Here is a 17,903-nt window from a genome sequence, read left to right as displayed (position 1 = left end):
TCGAGAGTCTGAGGATGGCTTCTAGGTTTTTAACCTGGAATGTTAATGGTTTAAACTCACCACAAAAAAGGAAGAAAATATTTCACCACTTGAGACAATTTAAAAGTGAAATAATATGCCTGCAGGAAACACATATAAGGACAACTGATCAAAAATATTTAATAAATACAAAATTGGGAACACATTTTGTTGCATCAGCCCCAGAAAAAAAGAATGGAATAGTGATCTACTTGAAAAGAGATTTGATGGCTAAACTAGTTGAGGCAGATCAACAAGGAAGATTTCTGGCAATTGAGATAATGATAGAAGGAAAGAAAATACTCTTATTGGGGATATATGCTCCTAACCAACAACAACAGAAATTTTATAAATTGATACATACAAAATTACTACATTGGGATTATAATTCATGTATATTGATGGGAGATTGGAACGGAGTGATAGACCCTAGTATTGATAAGAAAAGAATAGTACAATCTACTAAATTGCGATCCAGACTGCCTAAGACTTTTTTTGACATGATGGAGGATATGGAATTAAGAGACATTTGGCATGAACGGAATTATAGAGAACAAGATTTTACATTTTTTTCAGATAGACATCAATCCTTTTCAAGAATTGATTTTATATTAATTACAAACAATTTTTTTTCCAGGGTAAAGAAGATAAAGATTTGTCCCAGAATTTTAACTGATCATAGTCCAGTTTGGATGGAACTGGAGTGTGGGGAAAGATCTAGGAGATCTTGGCGGTTAAATGAAAACCTTTTCAGATATGAGAAAATGTAATAGAATGTAAAAAACTAATGAAGGAATTTTTTGTTTTTAATATGAACAAGGGAACATCTATGGATATGGGATGGGATGCTAGTAAAGCATACATGAGAGGAGTTTTGATAAATATGAATAATGCATATAGGCGTAGACAGGTGGAAAAAACAAGGGAATTAGAAGAAGAGATCAAGAAAAAAGAAAGGGTGTTAATTGATAACCCAGGGGATAAGAAAATCAAAGAAGAGATCAGTCTATTACGTGGGCAATTTAATATGATGCTTTCAGACCAAGTGGCAACCAATCTACAATATGCTAAACATAATACTTTTTGTAATGCAAATAAACCAGGTAGATGGTTGGCATACATGCTGAGGAAAAAACAAAAATCTCGTACCATAGAGAAAATAGAGTACAAAGGTAAAGAGGTGTATCACCAAAATATGATTAAAAAGGCATTTTTAGAATTTTATGCAAGACTATATACTGCAGATAAAATACAAGGTGCAGAGATAGAGACATATCTGGATAGACAGAATATTCCTATAGTTACAGAAGAACAAAGAGAACAGTTAAACCAATTAATAACAGAGGAGGAGATCCTCTCAGCAATTAAACAGTTAAAAACTGGTAAGGCTCCTGGCACGGATGGATTAACAGCTGTGTATTATAAATATTTACAATTGGAGATGGTTGTACCTCTTAAAGAATTATTTAATAGAATTCAGTTGGGTGAAGGGGTACCACCTTCATGGAAAACAGCTTTTATTTCGTTAATTCCAAAAGAAGATCAAGATTTGACACATCCCAAAAACTATAGACCCATATCATTATTGAATACAGATTGTAAAATATTTGCTAAGATATTGGCAAATAGGTTAATGCTAGTAATGCAAAAAATGATTCATGCTGACCAAACTGGTTTTATACAAGGTAGACAAATGAAAAATAATGTAAGACAAATTGTTGACATATTGGAATATTTGGAAAGGAATAACCAAATCCCTGCGGTGCTTATATTTTTGGATGCGGAAAAAGCTTTTGATCGATTAGATTGGCAATTTTTATTGAGAGTGGTTAATAGGATGCAATTTGGGAATTGCTTTATGCAGTCCATAAAAGCAATATATCAGGAACAGACAGCTCAGATAATTATTAATGGCAGTTTGACAGAAACTTTTAAAATTGAAAAAGGTACGAGGCAGGGATGTCCCTTATCGCCATTATTATTTATATTAACTTTGGAATTGTTGCTAAACAAAATACGTAATATAGATGAGATAAAGGGAATCAAAGTTAGAGACTATGAATACAAGGTACGGGCATTTGCAGATGATTTGGTTATGACCTTAACTCATCCAGTGGAATCAGCAAAGGTTTTGATGGATATAATAAAACAGTATGGTCAAGTATCTGGGTTTAAGATAAACATTGGAAAAACAAAGATGATAGTTAAAAATATGACAACAAATCAAAAAGAGGAGTTACAAAGGGTAACGGGATGTGAAATAGTTAAAAAAGTTAAATACCTAGGAGTTTATATTGCATCTTCTAATGGTAAATTGTATAAGCATAAGGTGACCAGACGTCCCACTTTTGGCGGGACAGTCCCGATTTTTAGCAATTTGTCCCGCGTCCCGCGGCGTTTCAAAAAAGTCCCGATTTTTCATTCTGCCTCCTCAGTCCCACTGCCTCTTGAGCCCCAGCTGATGGCTAGAAGAAAAAAAAAACTGTTTAAACTCTTGCCCGGGGCTTCAAAGGGCCGCCCTACAGGCAATCAGTGTAAAGAGTTTTTTTTTTCCCCTAGCTAAGCTGCAGAAACGAAAACGAAACCAGGATCTTTGGTGCAACGTGACAAAATGAGGCAGAGAGAGATTTATTTTTATTTTTATTTTTCCTCCCCAAAAAAGGTAGGTGAAAAACTGCAAACAATGGGAAATTTAGGAGGAGAGTTCAAGATTTTAAAACACAAAAGAAAAAAAAGCTGTATTTAACTAGGGAATTGTAATAATTGAGATACTATTAATTGTATATTGTGTTGAAAGCAGAAATGGTTAAGTTGTGGTTCAGAGGAATATATGGGGGAAATTATTTGGTTTATTATTATTGGTAAATATAATTAATTGATTTGTAAGAAATTGGATTGCATGGAAATAATAGGAATATTCATGTTCATATTGATTAATATACAAAAAAGATAGTTTTATAACTAATTGATTTATATTAAAATGTTGAATTTGTATTAAACAACTGTATTACATAATTACATAATTAAACAATGTGAGGATGGATATAAAAATAGATGACAATGGGAAGGGGTATAATATAGAATAGAAGGGAAAAATTGAATTTGATTAAGATTAGAGATGAGGATGAAGGGTAATATTGTTTTTTTTTTTAAAAATAGATGAGGAATAAATATGGCAAAAAGGAAATATAGAAATTGTAAATTTAATTGAAGTGACTAAACACTGTTTAAATTTGTGAACCGGCCAAATACTCTGTTCAAAGAAAATAAATTGTATGTTTGTATGTGTGTTTCTAATTACTGCTATTTATTCATATTTGTTCTCTTTTATTCTTTAAAGTTTAACCATTCATTCTTTATCTTAATATCTTTATATTTGTTTGGGATTGGCTTTCTTCCCTTTCATCTTTTTTATTGTACAGCAATCTTTCTCCTCAAACCTACCACCTCTCTCTTTTCTTTCCTTCTTACTTTCTCTTCCCCCCCTCTTCTTCTCCTCCCTACTTCCTCTTCCTTTCTCCTTCTCCTCCTCTCTTCCTCCCCCTCTTACCTTCACTCCTACTCTAATTTCCCTTCCCTTCCTTCATCCCTCTCTATTGCTGTATCCTTTTATGCATATGGACTACTCAGAGGGCTGAAAAAGTTATTTTTGACTGGTCCTCGCACTTTTGACCAGTCCTCGAACTTACGACTGTCTTCACATTTTACATTTTTGCCCTATCTTGTCATCATGGTGAAGAGAAGCAGTTGTGAAATGAGTGAAATGGTTGTTAAGGATGCTGCATGGGCATAAATGTGAGGATGGTCATAAGTGTGAGGACCAGTCAAAAGTGCGAGGACCTGTCAGAAATGATTTTTTCAGCCCTCTGGTTAGTCCTTTTGTGCATATGGACTACTTAGAGGGCTGAAAAAGTTATTTTTGACTGGTCCTCACACTTTTGACTGGTTCTCACACTTATGACCACCCTCACATTTATGCCCATGCAGCATTCTTAACAACCATGTCGCTCATTTCACAACTGCTTCTCTTCACCATGATGACAAGATAGGGCAAAAATGTAAAATGTGAGGACAGTCGTAAGTTCGAGGACTGGTCAAAAGTGCGAGGACCAATCAAAAATAACTTTTTCAGCCCTCTGAGTAGTCCATATGCACAAAAGGACTAACCAGAGGGCTGAAAAAAGTCATTTCTGACAGGTCCTCGCACTTTTGACTGGTCCTCACACTTATGACCATCCTCACATTTATGTCCATGCAGCATTCTTAACAACCATGTCACTCATTTCACAACTGCTTCTCTTCACCATGATGACAAGATAGGGCAAAAATGTAAAATGTGAAGACAGTCGTAAGTTCGAGGACTGGTCAAAAGTGCGAGGACCAGTCAAAAATAACTTTTTCAGCCCTCTGAGTAGTCCATATGCATAAAAGGATACAGCAATAGAGAGGGATGAAGGAAGGGAAGGGAAATTAGAGTAGGAGTGAAGGTAAGAGGGGGAGGAAGAGAGGAGGAGAAGGAGAAAGGAAGAGGAAGTAGGGAGGAGAAGAAGAGGGGGGGAAGAGAAAGTAAGAAGGAAAGAAAAGAGAGAGGTGGTAGGTTTGAGGAGAAAGATTGCTGTACAATAAAAAAGATGAAAGGGAAGAAAGCCAATCCCAAACAAATATAAAGATATTAAGATAAAGAATGAATGGTTAAACTTTAAAGAATAAAAGAGAACAAATATGAATAAATAGACATGGTTGTTAAGAATGCTGCATGGGCATAAATGTGAGGATGGTCATAAGTGTGAGGACCAGTCAAAAGTGCGAGGACCTGTCAGAAATGATTTTTTCAGCCCTCTGGTTAGTCCTTTTGTGCATATGGACTACTTAGAGGGCTGAAAAAGTTATTTTTGACTGGTCCTCACACTTTTGACCAGTCCTCGAACTTACGACTGTCCTCACATTTTACATTTTTGCCCTATCTTGTCATCATGGTGAAGAGAAGCAGTTGTGAAATGAGTGACATGGTTGTTAAGAATACTGCACGGGCATAAATGTGAGGATGGTCATAAGTGTGAGGACCAGTCAAAAGTGTGAGGACCTGTCAGAAATGACTTTTCAGCCCTCTGAGTAGTCCCTATACACATAGCCATGGCCACCCGGTCACATGACCAGCTAGCCACGCCTACCCAGTCACATGGCCTCCAAGCCACGCCCACACAATAAGTCACGCCCACAATGGTGTCCTTCTTACCAATGTTAAAATCTGTTCACCTTACCCTATACACATAGCCATGGCCACCCGGTCACATGACCAGCTAGCCACACCCACCCAGTCACGTGACCAGCTAGCCACGCCCACCCAGTCACGTGACCAGCTAGCCACGCCCACAAAGTAAGCCACGCCCACAATGTCCCTCTTTACCAATGTTAAAATCTGGTCACCTTATATAAGCATAATTATGAACTGATATGGCATAAAATACAAGCTGAAATGGATAAATGGAAAAAATTACAACTGTCCTTGTTGGGTAGAATAGCAGTTATAAAAATGAATGTTTTACCTAGGTTTTTATTCCTCTTTCAAATGATACCAATACTAAAAAAGGATGCCAACCTGGAAGAATGGCAGAAAGGTATTAATAAGTTCGTATGGCAAGGTAAGAAACCAAGGATAAAACTGAAAATAATGCAGGACATACGAGAAAGAGGAGGATTGAAAATGCCAAATTTAAAATTGTACTATGAAGCAGCTGATTTATCAGCAATTAGTGATTGGATTAATCTAACAAATGGAAGGATATTGAATATTGAAAGGCATGACTTGGTCTATGGTTGGCATGCTTATTTAGTGTATGAAAAAAAGGGTGGATAGAGCATTTAAGAGTCATATATTGAGAAATGCTTTATTGCGTGTCTGGAAGAAATATCAATACAAGTTAAATGAAAAGATACCTATATGGACAGCACCCAGGCACGCAATAGAGAATACGAGTATAGAAAGTAGACAGGATGTAATTACATATAAAGATATTCTCATTATGGAGGGAGGTATATTAAAATCAAAACCTGTGAATGTGTTGAAAGAGGAGAAAATAATTCAAACTTGGTTTCAATATGTACAATTACAAGCCAGATGGAGAAAAGACCAGAAAACTGGTGTTATACAAAGTGATGAAAATTTAATTAAACAAATTAGAGACCACAGCCCAATGCACATAAAAAGATTGTATAATATATTGATAGAGATGGACTCGGAAACAGAATTAGTTAAGGACTGTATGATAAAATGAGCGCAGAATTTTGAACAGCCAATAATGATGGAAACTTGGGAAAAAATATGGGTGACAAATGTGAAATTTACTAAAGCGCAAAATTTAAGGGAGAACTTTTATAAAATGTTTTATAGATGGCATCTAAACCCAAAAAAGTTATCTCGTATGTATCCGAATGTACAACCAAAATGTTGGAGATGTAATTGTGTGGATGCCACTTATTTTCACATTTGGTGGACATGTAAAAAGGTTAAAGCGTTTTGGATAAAAATTTGGTGGATTTTACAAAATATTCTTAAAAAGAGGTTGAAATTTACACCACAGCTGTTTCTGCTGGGTATAGTTACGGATTGTACAGTTATAGAGACTAAATTGATTTTGAATTTAATAACTGCAGCAAGACTGTTGGTGGCACAATATTGGAAGAAGCAAGATTTACCTACAATCCAAGAGTGGACAATGAAAGTTACAAACCTAGCGGAAATGGCAAAAATTTCGGCGTACTTGAAGGATCATTCAAATGAAAGATATTTAAGAGACTGGAGAAGATGGATAGATTATATTCAAAACAAGTACCGGAATAAGAAATTGCAGATAGGTTATGAATAACTATATAGATATTTGGTGTGTCTTTAAGTAATCAAGTTAGGCGGGTAATTAGGGAATTGAAGGAACAAGAGATGTGGAATGTTATAATTATTTAGACTAGGATTGATCATGATTGTTGAAGGTTATACCCTGTAATTTGTTCTGGGAAGAGGAGGGGGAAGGGGGGAGGCTGGGGTAGGGAAGGGGGGGGAATATGTAAACTTTTTGTAAAACTTTTTAATTAAAAAAAAAAGAAAAAAACATTCTCAGCTGATTATGTACAGTTTTATGTGCCAACTTTATATGGGGAGTTAACTATTCCACAATAATTACATCAACTATAGGCTTCTAATATCTCACTTTCTTTTTTCTAAGTGAACAACTTGTCTAAAACTACCTGTAAATAAATGATTTTTCCTGGATAACTGGGGAATGATTGGTTATCAGGAATTGTATTATCAACCAGTTGTAGTATTAAAGTATATATGTTCAGGGATATATAAAGAATATTTTTTTCATTGAAACTATAGATTATTTCTGAAATAATGTCAGACCTAAACTAAAGGGCAGTGTCCTCCAAGTTAGCATCTAAGAGGTATGGCACAATAAGGTAAATTAAACCAAAATACTTTTTTTGCTTTTTTATTTTCTATAATAGCTTATTAGCTTCATAATTATTAAGATAAAACTGTTCCAATCAGCACAAATTTCATTTATACCAATGGTGATAGACAAAGGTTGTACAGTATTCTAACAAAAGCATAAAGTCAATGAAATTTCACATTACAATTTATATGCAGAAAAAATTGCTGGCAGCTAACCCAAGTCCCTTAATGATTTAATATTTTTCAATTGGGGGAGGAGTCAGCTGATGCCGCGCAACACGCACGGGGATTTCTGAGCTCCAGAAACCCCCGCCGACAGCCCCGATCCCAGACGGTTCCTTCGGGACCCCGCAATCTAGTTTTGACTGCGGTAGTGTAGAGCACTTCTCTGCGATCTCAGGGGTACCACAAGCCCCCTGATTGATCCAGGAAAAGCTCTTTTTCCCGTGTCGGGGTAGCAGCCATTAATGGCTGCCAAGGCTGGGGCAGCTTGAAGAGAGAGAGAAAGTGACAGCGTATCGGATCGGTGAGAGCTTTCAATTACTAAATAATACAGAGAACACCCTGAGGGCAAATGGTTTTGAAGATTGCATCTAAGATGAGATAAGCGGCGAAATTAAAGAAGGGGAAAAAATATTTTTACCCTATTCGGCTACTTAGCTAAAGGATTTAATTGTTTAATTGCTTCACTTTCACTATTGACTGAGACTGGGACTGAATTGAAAGAGAGAAGCTTAGCAGGACTGGTAATCTTTGTTGTTTTTTTTTAAGAGAAGAACTGGTGGATATTGGCTGGAGTATTTGATTGGGTTTGAAGTTTTTTCTTCTTGTTTTATTCCTTTTAAAAGTTTTAAAACTTATAAAACTTTTCTTTTTTGGTAATCTTTGTTAGTAGAAAGACAGGAGAGTGTACCTGCTGGAGAAACTTGTTTTTATGTTTATTCAAGTTGACAGCTAAGAGCTACAGTGTAGACAAAACAAAGAGGCTGTATGTGAAGTTGATAAGACCTGTGAACAGTTGGAGAATGTGGTTTATTTGCACTGTTTAAACAGGTGCTTTGGCTGGTTCTTATGGAAACAGAAGCCTTGAAATAAGATATAAGGTCACTGTGTTCTGTAGAGCTGCTACTTGCGATTTTTTTTTTTTTCTGAACTATTGCTCTTAATATCGTGGCTTGACTAAAGTATCACTCTCTGAATGCTTTCTCTTTTTTCCCTTTGATTCTCATATTTTTGAGCTTTCTCTGTTCTTTTTTCTTTTTTTTTCCTGCCCCTTCTCACAATTTGGATATAATTGTATTGGATTAAGGTAATCAAGTGCCTGAAGAACTTCTGGTTTTTGTTTTTGTTTTTTGTAATTGGTATCCTTATTTTTATTTTTTATCTTTTTGACTTTTTATGGTTTATTTTTCTTTTTTACCTCTTTTTGCTGGATCCCTTTTTTTTGCTTTTTCTATTCTTCTCTTTTTCTCTTTTCCTTTTTAATATCTAAAGGATTACAGCTTGGAAGAACCAGAAGAGCTTGATTTGATCAATTTTTTTGTCTTTTTTCTGTTCTTGATTTTTCCTCCTTTATTTTTTCTCCCCCTTTTTCTCCCTCTTTTTTGGATTTTTTTTCTTTTTTTCTTTTTTTTTTCTTCCTTTTTTTCTTCACTTGATTGGATTACAAAATGAGCAGAAAAGTAGCAACAGTGGGATCTGCTGCAACTACACCTGCATCATCACCATCTGGTGGGCAAAGATCTATCTAGACAATGTTGCAACAAGAAAAAGACAAAGATAAAGAATCGCCAATACAAACAATTTTACAAACAGTACAAAGAACGGAACAACAACTGACTAAAGTGGAACAACAACTATCTAAGGCAGATGAAAAAGTTTAAAGGATGGAACAACAGCTACTTAAGACAGATGAAAAAGTGGATAATATTCAGCAAACAATGGTGAATAATGAAGAGAGACTGTCAAAACTAGAGAAGAAGGAAGACCAAAAGGAAGAGAAAATAAAAGAAATTGAGAATAGACTGGGAGATGTGGAATTAGAAGCAAGTGGATTAATCGGATGGGAAATAGAAAAAGCAGAATTTTATTTAAGATTTCAAAATGTGGAAGAAGAAAAAGGAGAAAACCTTCCAGATGTGATGATTGGGTTGCTGTCTGAAGCCTTAGAAACTACTAAAGAGAAGGTGATGGAAGGAGTTGACGAGATTTACTGAGTTTACACTAGATATGCAATACGTAATAAACTCTCAAGAGAGGTACATATAAGATTTACTAAGAAATCGATTAAAGCACAAATTCTTCAAGCAGCAAGAGAAAAAACCTTGAAATACAAAGAAAAAGAAGTGGTGGTTTTAAAACAAATACCAAGGAAAATAAGAGAGCTGAGAAGAGAGTACCAGTTTTTGACGAAAATCTTAATGCAAAAAGGAATTAACTACAGATGGTTGACCCCAGAAGGGCTAACTTTTGTATGGCAACTTCAAAGATACCGGCTGAACACAATTGATAAAGCAAGAGCTTTCTATGATCAATTTCTTAGAGAAAAAGAAAAGGAAATGCAATTTGAAATCCAACCTGTAGTCCCAATAAAATTTACAGAGGAAGAATTGGCAATACTTGAGTCGACAGAGGGAGCAGTTGGGGGAGCTATCTAACAAAAGGAACAACGTGAATTAAGATCTACTAGAGCAATAAAACCTACATATAAAATATGAATATGGAAGAAAGGAAATTAATTTCAATAAATATAAATGGATTTAATTCGGCTATTAAAAGAAAGAAAGTATTCCACAAATTAGAGAAACTAAAAGCTGATATAATTTGTTTACAAGAAGTACATATTAAAAAACAACACGAATACTTATTGACACAACCAAAACTTGGGAAAACCTTTTTATCCCTATCACAAAGTAAAAAAGAGGAGTCGTATTATATATTAAAAATACAATAGTGGCAGAACAAAAATATTCAGACTTAGAAGGTAGAATTTTGATGGTTGAAATAATTGATAACAATATGAAAATTCTTTTAATAGCAATATATGCTCCAAATGAAAATCAAAGTGACTTTTATAGAAGATTACATAATAAAATAATTGAAATGGAATACGATAATATATGTATGATGGGGGACTGCAATGGAATTGTGGATGAAAATTTGGATTACAAAACGAATAAGGCAACAAAACATACTAGAAAGATACTACCAAGATCCTTCTTTAAGATGATGGAGGAAATAAATATGAAAGATACATGGAGAGAAAGAAACAAACAATATACTTTCTACTCTGACAGACATTCATCTTGGTCCAGATTAGATATGATACAGACAACAATGGATTTGTTGCTGAATATAGACTATGTGGAAATAAAAACCAATTTATGGGTGGACCATAATCCTGTGATAATATGCCAGAGGAATAATTATAGACTACACAAGGAAAAGCAATGCAAAAAAATGCTAACTTTGAAATTATTAACCAATGATTACAAAAGGTTCGAAAAGGAACTCCAGAAAGATCCACACAAGAAGGATATCAAAATCAAAATGGATACAATAAAGCATAAAATGGATCTACTGGAGAAAGAAGAATTAGCCCAAAAAATAAGAAGTGTCAAACAAACCTACTTCGAAAATGCAAATAAACCAGGCAGATGGTTAGCTTATAAATTGAAAAAGGAAAGAGAATCGAGGAAAATAACACACTTAGTCGATGCACAAGGGCAAAGTAAATTTGGAAATAAAGAGATGGGGAAGATAATACAAGAGTTTTATAGACAACTATATAAAAGAGAGACAATAGAGGAGGAAAAAGTGCTAAAGTATCTACAAGAAGCAAAATTACCTCGGATTTGTAAAGATGTGGAGGAGATGTTGGAAAGAAACATAACGATGATGGAGTTAACAGAGGCAATCAAGAAGCAAAAGAATGGGAAGGCGCCAGGGCCAGATGGTCTACCAGTTGAATACTACAGGACACTACAAGAATCTTTGACCCTTCCACTATTGGAGGTGATGAATGAAGTGATGACAAAGAAGCAAATACCTAAAACATGGACTGAGGTGTATATTACATTGATTCACAAAGAAGACACAGACCCACAACAAATCAAAAACTACAGACCTATATCCTTGCTAAATTTGGACTACAAAATTTTTGCTTCAATATTGGCAGAGAGACTTAACGAGATATTTGAACAATTTTATACATGCGGATCAAAATGGATTCCTACCAAAAAGACAAATTAGAGATAATATAAGAATAATTTTGGATACTTTAGAGTATTATGAAGCACATCCTTTAAATGCAGGTTATAAACAAAGTAAAATATTTGGGGATATATTTAACACCAAGGTGTAGTGTACTTAAAGAAAATAACTATAATAAGCTTAAACAACAGATAGGGCAAGACTTGATGAAATGGGCTAATCTGCAGTTATCTTTGATTGGTAGGATCTCAACTATTAAGATGAATATTCTGCCTAGAATTTTGTACCTATTTTAGACAATTCCAATCAAGTTGGGTAAGGAATTTTTTGTAGATTTAAACAAAATGATACTGAAATATATTTGGCAAGGAAAAAAGGCGAGAATAAAATCAAAACTGTTACAAGATGCTAAAGCCAGGGGGTGGTTTTGGTTTGCCTAATTTTGAATTGTATTATCAAGCAGCAAATTTAATGTGGACTAAAGAATGGATAACTTTGAGAAATTCTAGATTATTGAATTTGGAGGGACATGATCTGTTGATGGGGTGGCACGCTTTTTTATGGTACAAAGGCACAAAAATACAAGGGTATTTTAGAAGACATCAGATACGTGAAGCTTTATGGTTGAATTGGGAGAAGGTCAAAAAATATCATTTGAAGATTCCAACCTGGATATCTACAACTGAAGCTTTTTCATATCCAGTAATACTTAAAAGGGAACAAATTATTAGGTATAGTGAATTGTTGGATGAAAAGAGTGAACTTAAATTAAAGCAGGAATTAGAAGATCAGGGATATAAAATGGATTGGTTTTCATATATGCAAATATTTTCTAGATATCGAGAAGATCTCAAACAAGAAGGTTTTTATAATGTCTTGACTAATTTAGATAAGATTTTAATGGGCTCTGATGATCATATAATTAAAAAGTTGTATGGATATTTGTTAGAAGTAAAACTGGAAGAAGAACAAGTTAAAGAAACAATGATAGCGTGGGGGAAAAATTTTGGTTACGATATTGATTTAGAGAAATGGCAAAAATTGTGGTCACATAATTATGACAATGACAATGTCTACAGCTTATAAGGAGAATTTGTAGAAGATGTTTTACAGGTGGTATTTATCCCCGACGAGGATAGCCAGAATGTTCCAGAATAAATCGGAGAAGTGTTGGAAGTGTCATCAGACTCCAGGATCCTATTACCACATGTGGTGGACATGCGGAGATGCAAAGAGATATTGGACCAAGATACACACGTGGTTGGAAAAAATGACTAAGAGACAGATTGATTTTAAACCAGAGATATTTTTATTAGGTATCTTGCCAGAGACATATAATAAAGAATTGCAATATTTAATTGTGAACCTTTTAACAGCAGCTAGAATTGTATTTGCAAAAAATTGGAAAGGAGAAAGGACACCTACTGATGAAGACATTATTAAGAAAATGATGATCTGGCTTCCTGTCTGGTTTCCGGTGCCGCCAGACGGTCCTCTGCGACCGCCGCCCCGTTGCCTGTAAAAGAGCCGCCTTTACATCTGAAAGGCGGCTCGAAAAACTCCATTTCCTGATGGAAATGCGAGTCTGAGCGGGTGGGGGTGGGTAGAGCCCTCTGCGAAGTCCCCAGAGTCTTTTTAAACTCTTGGGGACGAGCAGGTTGGCGCTCCCCCTTTTTCCCTCGCCGCCGCTCCAGGCATCGGGTGCACTATGCACTTTTGCATAGCCAGGCGCTGGAACCGGACTAATCAATGAACTTAACAGATGGATTTATTTAAAAAAATATGAGATTTGGATTTGGATTTGGGACCCTAAACCGCAAGTATTCTTAATGAATTTATAAGCATTTTAAAGTGAAGAGAAGGAAAAAAAAAAAAGTTTTAAAATGGCCGCGGAGGCTTGGGAAGTAGAAGAAAGAAGAGTCTTTTTATAACAGATACAAAGTTGCGGAATATACAGCGCTGGCTACAATTTGAAACAACATAGTTATTTTAGGTTCCTCTCTTCCTGGTGATTACTTGATCTTGTTTGGGGGGTAAAAGAGAAAAGTCTGCTGGAAGGATGGCGTTAATAAAAGCTGACAGACAAGAAAGGGGGGGGGTGCTCCCCCACTCTCTGAGCCTACAGACTCTGCAGAATGGTTGTAATTTAAAAGAATTTATTCAGGAGGAAATGGCAAAATATTATGAAACTGTGAATCAGAAATTTGAAAATTTAAGGCAGGAAATTAAAGAAATGATACAACTAAAGTATGATAATTTGCAACAAAAGATTGTAACAGTGACTAATGGTTTTTCAGAAATTGCGATAAAGTTGGATATAAATATTAAATTGCTAGAGTCTAAAATGGAGAAAATTGATAACTTGGACAATAAAATATTAAGAATTGAAAAGGACTTAGCAAATATTCGAGATAATAGCTTAGAAGTAAAGTCTAAAGAAGAAGCTGGTCACGAGACTTATAATCTAGAAGATATAAAGCAAGGAATTGAAAGAGAGGCTGTAATGTTGCAATACAGGATCACAGAATTTGCGATCAGAATTAGAGGCTTACAGGAAAATAATAGTGATGATTTAAGAAAAACATCTGCTCAAGTTTTGGCTGGGATCTTAAAGGTTCATCACGGGGACGTAATCAGTAAAATTGATAAGGCTTACAGAGTGGATTCCTGGATTGCCAAGCAAAGGCAATTGCCTAGAGATGTGGTAATTTACTTTACAGAAAAAGAGATAAGAAATGATATTGTGCAAAAATCCTTTAACTCTACTTTACAACTGAATGGGAGAAAAATTTGGATATATAAGGAATTGCCGCCTAAGATCTTAAGAGATAGAAAGAAATTTGGGCCCTTGGTGACTGAGTTAAGAAGACAGAATATCTTATACAGGTGGGATGTCCCAGTGGGTATAATATTGAGATATCAAGGAGTAAGATATCAGTTAAATACTCTTGAAAAAGCGGAAGAATTCTATTATAAGGTACTTAAAAAGCAAAATCAACAAGAGATAGAAACCCAAGAAAAGCAGAAGGAGATGGAAATAACGAAGAAACAACAAATTAAAGAGGTCTCCATAGATGAGCCGCTTTTGGATCCTCTTTCAGAGGCCTCAGCTGGATTATCTAATATAAGAGAGGCGGTTCCGGACCCTAATGCAATGATTTGTCAAGCCACAAACGAGCATGTAAGTCAATCAGCTGATATACAATTTACAGAACCAGAAAGATCTCAGCCACAGACGCAAACCCAACAGGATCAAGCTACTCTTCAGCAAAACCAAATAGTTGATACACAATCTACAGAAAGGAGTTTAGGATGGAGATCCAACCCACAAGAAGTTAAGAAAAGAAGAAGTAGGTCTCACAAACATAAAAACTTTTAAATTAAACAACAGTGTAATGCCAGTTACTTATGAGAGGACTGAATATATAAAAAGATAATGGGCAAAATATTGGCTTATTTTATCCTGAGGAGAGTGGCAGATCTCTGCAGTGCTGAATTATTGGGTGTGAAAAAGGCCTTAAACCAAATGGTTGGAAATATCTTGTTTGTTTTTTGGAGTTCCGGATAAATACGTGTATGCTGAGCTATATGGCAAGAGACTTATTGGATTGGGGCACGCAGAAGATCTGGTTGTTACCCTATTATGATGGTTGGAACCACTTATCTGGATCAAAGACACCTCCATAAACATTATATGGAATATAATTATAAAGTCACTCGGGTGGTTGTCGGGGTTTTTTCTTTTCCAATATGAAGATATTTGTTGCTGATGGGGGCAGATGGTAACTGAAGATATCGAAAATACTGTTGGAATAAGGATGCGATGTTACCCTAACATGGGTGGAATTCATCATCCAGTTGAAAGATATTCCAGAAGATGCTATATGGATCATAAGTTTAAAGTTTTTTTTTTTTCTTTTAGGATCTTATTTACATAAGGGAATATTTTTCTAGGGGATTGGGTAGAAGAATAAAGATATTAAGAATAATTATGGTAATTCTGTAGGAAAGTGGGTGGAGAAAGGTTAGGTTATGGATTGTCTATTTTAAAGAAATGTTTAGATGTGAATATTTGTAATGAAGGGGGGAAACGAAATGGCTACTGGAACTGAATAAGTGTTAAATTAGGACTTTTTGAATACTTAGAATAGAAGTATATTTTGAAATGTTATATTGTCTGAGGGGTAGTAAAAGGGTAGACTACGAGTAGAAATTGTTAAATTGGGAGATATAATAATATTATTATTTTAAATCAGGAGTTATTAGATAATGTTATAATAGAATGTCACTTTGAAATGCTTATTATAGCATAGTATACGGGGGGTATGATAATCTTATTAAAATGAAAGGGTCAGTATATGGAGATTGAGTATGTGGATAGTAAAGTATGATATAATCTGTTATGAACTTGGGTTTTACTATGAGGAAGTCAAGGGGAGGGGGGGTGGGGGGGAGGAGGGAGGGGGAAAAGGGGGAAAAATCTGTATTTGAAAAACTTTTTCAATAAAAAAAAAAAAAAAAAGAAAATGATGGACTATGCCGAAATGAGTAAATTGACATTTGAAATAAGAGAGCAGGAGGATAAACAATATTATTTGATATGGGATTTGTTTTATCAATGGATGGACAATAAAAAATGGAGATAAACATAAAATATGTGGATGCTGAGATAAATGAAGTGAATTTCTTTTTTTTTATATATATATGAAAATAACCTTGGGATGTATAGTGATATTTTGAAGAGAGGAGGGAGCACAGAAGGATACAAACCGATCAATATACTGTCTGTAACTGTATGGAATAATGATGTTTTTATGTTTTATTTTTGTTTAAAAATAAAAAAAATATTAAAAAAATATTTTTCAACTATAATTTGCATTTTCACAACATCACTGCACATCACTCTACCTCCTAATCTCCAAAATCAAAAGAAGAAAATGCATATATAGGAGTCAGAGAAAAATGTGACAGTGGACAGGAGAGAGTTGTTGTATCATGCATCATAACAAAGAATGGGATGGAGCAAATGAGAATGTCTGACATTTAATAAAAATATTTAATAAAATAATTTAATATCAGTTTGCAATGTACATGATATTACCAGCTATATATACACAGAGTTTTGAAAAAAGTAACTGGTATACCAGCAAGATTAAGAAATGGGATGAACTGAGAGCCAATTTGATCTAGTGGTTAAAGTACAAAGCTACAAAGCAAAAGACTATGAGCTCAATTCCCACCTTAGCCATAAAAGTGGCTAAGTCAGTTGGGTGACTTTGGGTCAATCGTTTCATAGCTCAGTGTATATCACAGGGTTGTTGTGGGGGGAAATCGAAAAAGGAAGGTGTTACATTTGTTCACTGTCTTGAGTTATTTATAAAAATAATAAAGGCAAGATACAAATAAATAAATAAACTGACATTCATAATGTCATTCTATGCACATCGATTCAGAAATAAATCCACATGAAGTTCAATTGATTTTGTTTCTCAGTAAATAGGCATAAAACACTTTCAGGATGAGCACAATTATGATAGTAATACATTTTTATTAAAATAGTGATTGAGGATTATTGGTATGAAATGAAGTTTAAGTTTCTATTTCTGAGTATTTTTGTGTCATTCTCATAATATTTCAGGTAGAATCAGAGCAACAAACAAAAGATTGCTATTGATCCTCTACTCCTATTTGTAATGGCATAACACCAAACAAGAAAGAATAGGAAAGAATCTATATAATTTATGAAAGGACTCATTCTTGGTTGTTGCAATTTTAAAAACAATCTATTTGCAAACAGCAATAGCACTTAGACTTATATATTGCTCCATAGTACTTTACATAGTGCACTCTCTGAGCTGTTTACAATATCAGCATATTGCCCCCAACAATCTGGGTCTTCATTTTACCGACCTTGAATGGATAAAGGCTGAATCCTTGAGCCTGTCAGGATCAAACTCCAGGCTGTGGGCAGAGTTAGCCTGCAATACTGCATTCTAACCACTGTGCCACTTAATATCCAAATGCTTATCTTGTGGAAATAACTGGCTATTAACTATCCTCAATTTTTAAGTCCCATAGATAAAGAGGTCAGAATTCTAGAAAATACACATGTCAACTACTGTCAGTCTCTGAAACCAAAATGCTTTGATGCCAAATTTTTCTACTTCCTGACACAGTAATCTTTATTTCTTTACTTTGCCTTGCAATCATACAAATGTTTATT

General features: G+C 34.9%; 1 protein-coding gene across 12 annotated transcripts in view; it reads right to left on the bottom strand.

Moving 5' to 3' along the window:
* DOCK4 (dedicator of cytokinesis 4) overlaps positions 1-17,903 on the bottom strand; it is a 627,777-nt gene that overhangs the window by 398,424 nt on the left and 211,450 nt on the right. The window lies entirely within an intron of this gene.

This window comes from Pantherophis guttatus, chromosome 7, assembly GCF_059756535.1.
Source record: "Pantherophis guttatus breed Tessera chromosome 7, ASM5975653v1, whole genome shotgun sequence".
NCBI classification, from domain to species: domain Eukaryota; kingdom Metazoa; phylum Chordata; class Lepidosauria; order Squamata; family Colubridae; genus Pantherophis; species Pantherophis guttatus.
This window is presented reverse-complemented; position numbering and strand designations above follow the sequence as displayed.